The sequence below is a fragment of the Eulemur rufifrons genome, chromosome 6 (assembly GCF_041146395.1).
Source record: "Eulemur rufifrons isolate Redbay chromosome 6, OSU_ERuf_1, whole genome shotgun sequence".
Lineage (NCBI taxonomy): Eukaryota > Metazoa > Chordata > Mammalia > Primates > Lemuridae > Eulemur > Eulemur rufifrons.
Window position 1 is genome coordinate 1,146,602 of NC_090988.1, and position 6,560 is coordinate 1,153,161.

The following is a 6,560-nucleotide window of genomic DNA, read 5'->3' on the forward strand; positions in this document are numbered from 1 at the left end:
ACCCTATCAAAAAGTGGACAAATGACATGAATAGAAATTTCTCAAAAGAAGATATAAGAATGGCTAACAAACATATGGAAAAATGCTCAACATCCCTAATCATTAGGGAAATGCAAATCAAAACCACAATGAGATATCACTTAACTCCAGTGAGAATGGTCTTTATAAAAAAGTCCCAAAACAACACATGTTGGCGTGGATGTGGAGAGACAGAAACACTCATACACTGCTGGTGGGACTGAAAACTAGTGCAACCCCTGTGGAAAGCATTATGGAGGTATCATAAACAGATTCAAGTAGACCTACCATTTGATCCAGCAATCCCATTATTGGGCATATACCCAAAGGAAAAAAGGTCATTCTATAACAAAGACACATGTACCCGAATGTTTATAGCAGCACAATTCACAATTGCAAAGATGTGGAAACAACCCAAATGCCCATCAATACATGAATGGATTAGTAAACTGTGGTATATGTATACCATGGAATATTACTCAGCTATAAGAAATAACAGAGATACGACATCTCTACGCTTCTCCTGGAGAGAGTTGGAACCCATTATATTAAGTGAAGTATCCCAAGAATGGAAAAACAAGCATCACATGTACTCACCAGAAAATTGGTTTCCCTGATCATCACCTAAATTCACATCTGGGAATGATACCAATCGGATATCAGACTGAGGTGGGGGGTGGAGGAGGGGATGGGTGTATGCCTACATGATGAGTGCATTGCGCACCGTTTGGGGAATGGTAACGCTTGAAGGTGCTGACTCGGGGAGGGGGGGTGCGAGGAGGGAATGGGTATATACCTACATGATGAGTGCAATGTGCATTGTCTGGGGAACGGACACGCCTGGAGCTTTGACTTGGGGAGACAAGCAGTACATGGGCAACGTATGTAACCTGAAATTCTGTATCCCCCATAATAAAATGAAATTTAAAAAAAAAAAGATATGAGAGAAAAAATGGAAATATGGTGAATAATTCTTTCATTGAGAATTTTATGGTCATGTGTACATTCAGAGAACATAAATGCATTGGTAATTCTTTCTGATCCCAATGCTTTTGTCTGATTCCATTTTTCTGCTAATAAATAACTCCTTGTCTAGGCGGCTCCCTGGAATGCCTTATTCCTCCAGATCTTTCCTAATTAAGATGAATGGATAGGAAACAGGATCCCTTCCATGTTTCTAAGCTTTCAGAATAATTTATATTGGAAACATGAAAATATCTGCAGACAATTAGTCCAATCATATAGCCCAAATTTCCATGTCTTGTTAAAAAATATCAGAATATTTATGTGGATTGTGATATGATTGAGAAAAGGATGGGATTTGAAGTCAGAAAATTTGGACCATAATTCTGGGTTCACCAACTAGCTCAGTTAATTTGGGGGAATTACATAAACTCTCTATTTCTGTTCCCTCATCAACAAAATGGAAATAGAAAGCTATGGTACTAGGGAAAAAAAGTGAGATGTTTCATGCCAACTGAACTGTTCTCTACAAATGTTATTATTTTATTTTCTTCCACGCCTAGCCCCAATTTCTGACACCAATAGGTAAACAAAAAAAAAAAAAGGATAAAACAAAACTGTCCTCTTTTTCCGGCTGGAACCATGGAGGGTGTCGAAGAGAAGAAGAACAAGGTTCCTACTGTGCCAGAAACCCTTAAGAAAAAGCAAAGGAATTTCGCAGAGCTGAAGATCAAACGCCTGAGAAAGAAGTTTGCCCAGAAGATGCTTCGAAAGGCAAGGAGGAAGCTTATCTATGAAAAAGCTAAGCATTATCACAAGGAATACAGGCAGATGTACAGAACTGAGATTCGAATGGCTAGGATGAAGAGAAAAGTGGGGAACTTTTATGTACCTGCAGAACCCAAATTGGCATTTGTCATCAGGATCCGAGGTATCAATGGTGTGAGTCCAAAGGTCCGAAAGGTGTTGCAGCTTCTTTGCCTTCATCAGATCTTCAATGGAACCTTTGTTAAGCTCAACAAGGCTTCAATTAACATGCTGAGGATTGTAAAACCATATATTGCATGGGGGTACCCAAACCTGAAGTCAGTAAATGAACTAATCTAGAGGCGTGGTTATGGCAAAATCAATAAGAAACGAATTGCGTTGACAGATAACGCTTTGATTGCTCGATCTCTTGGTAAATATGGCATCATCTGCATGGAAGATCTGATTCATGAGATCTATACTGTTGGGAAACGCTTCAAAGAAGCAAATAATTTCCTGTGGCCCTTCAAGTTGTCATCTCCACAGGGTGGAATGAAGAAAAAGACAGCCCATTTTGTAGAAGGTGGAGATGCTGGCAACAGGGAAAACCAGATCAACAGGCTTATTAGAAGAATGAACTAAGGTATTTACCATGATTATTTTTGTAATCTGGTCAGTTAATAAACAGTGACTGCTTTCAAATTGAAATGTATTGTTGTATTTGTGACTTGTTAGCCTACCTCTCTCTGCCTTCCTTTATTGTGGCAGATCTTGGTGTGATAAAATCAAGCCACATCAGCAGCTCATTACACAAGCAAAATCCGGGTCTAGTTTGTATCATATGAAAAACATCTCTTGAGTTCTTAAAGGTTTTTCTCTACAAAAAAGGAGATACTAATTTTTCACCTTTGAATTGTGCTGGGTGAGTCAAAATGGGTTTAAGAAAGCTTGTTTCATACACATTTGTATGTGATTTGTATGTAAAGTAATAAAAGTTTGGTTTACCAAAAAAGGAAAAAAAAAACTGTCATTGTTCACTGAGGATATAATTGTCTACCTAGAATGTCTGAGAATATCTACAATTCCAATATTAGTACTAATGAGACAATTTAACAAAGTTGTATATATAATCAGCAGTATTCTTATAGGCCATCAATTTAAAACTGGAAAATATAATTTCAAAAAGAGACTATTTACAACATCAACAAAAACTATAAAGTACCTAGGAATAATTCTAACAATGATGTACAGTAGGACATTTGTGAAGAAAATGTTAGAAAATTATCAAAATACTTTTTAATTTAAAGAATTTAACTTAAAAAGAAGACGAGGCTGAGGCAGGAAGATCACTTGAGCCCAAGAGTTTCTCTGTGAGCTGTGATGATGCCGCTGTTCTCTAGCCCAGGAGACAGAGCAAGACCCTATCTCAAAAAAAAAAAAAAAGAAAAGAAAAGAAAAGAAATAAGACTATATTCCCTAAATTAACATATAAATTTAGTGCAATTTCAATCAATCTCCAACAGATTTTTTTTCACATAACTTGGTCAGCTAATTCTAAATTTCATATTTCAAAACAACCAAAACAATTGTGTAGATGAGGAAACCATAAAGAAGAATTAATCTCACTAAATGGACTCACTAGAAGGCAAAATAATTAAATGAGCATGGTATTGTCACCAAGAGAGACAGAGAACAGATGAAGTGGACAGAGAGCCCGCCCACAGACCTCAACATACGCAGAAGCTGGGTGTATGACAGGTATCATTCATTGCAAATCAGCCGGAAATGGATTGGCTATTTAATGAATGGCTTTTATCCACATGGGAGGGAAACTCTATCCCTACCTCACATGCTGAACAAGAAAAGTAAAATCCCGAGTCACTAATTTCTTCAAACAAACATTTAAAACTTACAGAAGAAAATTAAGAGAACTTTAAAAACACAAAGTGAAAAGAAAAGTCACAAAATGGGAAAAGATTTTTGCAACATATTGAAACTAAAAAAGGATTAGTATCTGTAATATATAACAACTACTCAAATTGATAAGAAAAAAGACAAAGGATATTTACAGATGATTCACAGAGAAATAAATATGAACAATAATTATGTAAAAGTGTGACCCACCGCACTAACAAACAGAGAAATGCAAATTAAAATGACAATTAAATACCATTCACGCCAATTAGATACCAAAACATTAAGTCTGATAATGCTCTCATTCACCACTGTCAACTGGTACACTTTGGCAAGCAATTGGCAATACCTGTTAAGCTGAAGATGTGAACCCGCACACAGTGGCAGTTCTACCTCTCAGTGTCTGTTCTAGAGATATTTGCAAACATACTCGAGATGTGCACAAGCATCTTTTCTAGATTCTCAGTGTTCTAAATTTCCATGTTTGCCTTGATGTGGGTCTTTTTCCATTCAAGAGCTGGGCATACAACATACCTTCTTAATCTATAATAGAAATTAGTGTCCTTAAAATCTTGGAAATGTTCTTCTCTTATTTCTTTGATCAATTCTTTCACTCCAAACAACTTACAAATGTAGGTCTATGCCTGAAAACCCTGAAAACCCTGCAGTACAGTCCACCAGTTGGTAATCCTACCCATGATTTCCAGTCAGCTACCTAGTGCATCATTTATTATTAATAATATATAGATGTTCAAGGATTAGGGACATTTGAGGAAAATCTCCAACATGAGAGAGAGAGTCAAAGCAAACAAAAAGAAGAAAAGAAGCAATATACTGGGAGCTGCAGCATGGGATTTGGGGTCTGTGTTAATCAGGGTTCTCCAGAGAAACACAACCAATGGATTATAAACACATTATCTCTGATAAGAGAGAGAGAGAAAGAGAGATTTTAAGGAATTGGCTCACACACTAGTAAAGGCTGGCAAGTCCTAAAATAATATTAATAATAATTTGAAAAGATAGACTGGATTTGATGGCTCATGCCTGTAATCCTAGCACTTTGGGAGGCTGAGGCAGGAAGATTGCTTGAGGCCAGGAGACTGGGACCAGCCTGAGCAATATAGCGAGACCTCATCTCTACAAAAAAAAAAAAATTTTTTTTAATTAGCCAGGTGTGGTGGTGTGTATCTTTAGTCTCAGCTGCTTGAGAGGCTAAATCAGAAGGATCGCTTGAGCCTAGGAGTTTGCGGCTGCAGTGAGCTATGATGATACCACTGCACTCCAGCCCAGGCAACACAGCAAAACTCTGTGTCAAAAAAAAAAAAAAAGGTATATAGGCTCATATAATTCATAAAAATAGATGCAAAATCACAAATAAAAAGTTATAAAATCAAATCCATTAATATATATAAAAACACATCATGTCCAAGTAGGTTAATCTCTGAAATGCAAGGATGGTTTAATATTAGAAAATCTATTTCTTCTCCTCTTCCTCCTCCTCTTCATCCTTCTTTCTTCTTCTTCTCTTTCTCCTTTTCCTTCTCCTCCTTCTCCTTCTTTTTTCTCTGCTTCTCCTTTTTATAGTCCCATACATATATAAAACCATTCTTAGCTTATGGTCTTTACAAAATACAAATGCCCAGGCCTCACCACCCAAAGATTTTAATCTGGAAGGTATGGGTAACTGGCCATTACATGTACTGCTAACATGCTCCTTGGTGATCCTGGAGCATGACAAAAGTTGAGGGCAGTCATTCCTTCCTGCCCCCAGTCATTCAACGTATATTACTGAGCTTCTGTTTGGGGCATACAAAAGTGAGCAAGGCAGGCATGATCCCTGCCCTGTAGAGCTTACAGCCTAATCAGAGAGACAGATTAACCAGTGCTTTTAAGTCCACAGAAAACTGGAAGTCCTCCTGAACCTGGAGCTCCAGGAAACCCCATCAGAACAATCAGGGGAGGCTGGGTGTGGTGGATCCTATCCCTACAAAAAATAAATAAATAATCAGGAGAGAGGGAGACCTGGGCCAAGCCTGTTATTGTTATATATATTGTTTTAACACTTAGTGTTCTCATTTTTTTCCTTTATGCTTTGCTGTTCAACTTGATCTCCATTTCAAATCTGCCTTGAACTCAAAAGTATCATGGCAGAATTTGTTTTGTTTGTTTTGAAATAATTTTTTTTATCTCAGCATATTACGGGGGTACAAATGTTTAGGTTACGTATATTGCCTTTGCCCCACCCAAGTCAGAGCTTCAAGCATGTCCATCCCCCAGAGAGTGCTCACTGCACCCATGAGGTGTGTATATACCCAACCCCTCCTCCCCTTCCCGTCTGCCCAACACCCAATGAATATTATTACTACATGTACACATATGTGTTGATCAGTTAATACTAATTTGATGTTGAATACGTGTGGTGCTTGTTTTTCCATTCTTGGGATACTTCACTTAGTAGAATGGGTTCCAGCTGTATCCAGGATAATACAAGAGGTGCTAGATCACCATTGTTTTTTGTGGCTGAGTAGAACTCCATGGTGTACATATACCACGTTTTATTAATCCATTCACATATTTCTGGGTACTTGGGTTGTTTCCACATCTTTGCAATTGTGAACTGTGCTGCTATAAACATTCTAGTGCAGATGTCTTTTGTTCTTTTGGGTATATGCCCAGTAATGGGATTTCTGGATCAAATGGTAGTTCTATTTGTTGCTCTTTGAGGTATCTCCATATTACTTTCCACAGAGGTTGTACTAATTTGTAGTCCCACCAGCAGTGTATGAGTGTTCCTATCTCTCTGCATCCATGCCAACATTTGTTGTTTTGGGACTTTTTGATAAAGGCCATTCTCACTGGACATAAGTGATATCTCATTGTGGGTTTTTTGGTTTGTTTGTTTTGTTTTGTTTTTTGAC

General features: G+C 37.7%; 1 pseudogene; it reads left to right on the plus strand.

Annotated features, from left to right (window-relative positions):
• The first annotated feature begins 1,623 nt into the window (after positions 1-1,623).
• On the plus strand, positions 1,624-2,370 carry LOC138383643 (large ribosomal subunit protein uL30 pseudogene; annotated as a pseudogene).
• The last annotated feature ends 4,190 nt before the right edge of the window (positions 2,371-6,560 follow it).